Raw genomic sequence first — 551 nt, forward strand, 5'->3', positions numbered from 1 at the left:
GGTGGGCGACCTGCGGCGCCCCAGAGGCTCAGGGAAGCAGCAGCAACTTGGCCGAATAGCTAAGTTGGCTCCGCTCCACGGGAGGAGTGCTGCCCGCCCCGTGCCCAGAGCCTGTGTTTCACAGTCCTGTGCTGGTTTTGTGGGCTAAAACTCATACCTGAGTTTTAATCGTAGCACTAGTGAAAACAGTCATTTTGCCAAGGCCCAGCCCACTCTCATGGCAGCAGCCGTGGTGCCTGAGAGCATGAAGCAGGCAAACCTGGGAGAGGCTGAAGGACGCAGAAAACAAGACGTGTGTGAACAAACTCACCTGCGCACAGCGTGTTCCTACAAACTTCCATTAAAAAGGCCCTTGGTTGAACTTTCCTGCATGAGCTGTGCACATGGGGAGTGGGTGAGAGAGCACCAGCAGTGCAGGTGGCTGCTGCTTTCTTAGTAGAATTATCGCTGAGCTCTGGGAGAGGAAGATGTGTCTTGTGACTGTGGGTGAAGCACAAACCTCCCTGCTTGCCTTGTGGGGGGGTGGAGGGAGTGTGTGCTTGTGTGTGTAA

This window comes from Buceros rhinoceros, unplaced genomic scaffold (genome assembly GCF_000710305.1).
Source record: "Buceros rhinoceros silvestris isolate BGI_N320 unplaced genomic scaffold, ASM71030v1 scaffold10430, whole genome shotgun sequence".
Lineage (NCBI taxonomy): Eukaryota > Metazoa > Chordata > Aves > Bucerotiformes > Bucerotidae > Buceros > Buceros rhinoceros.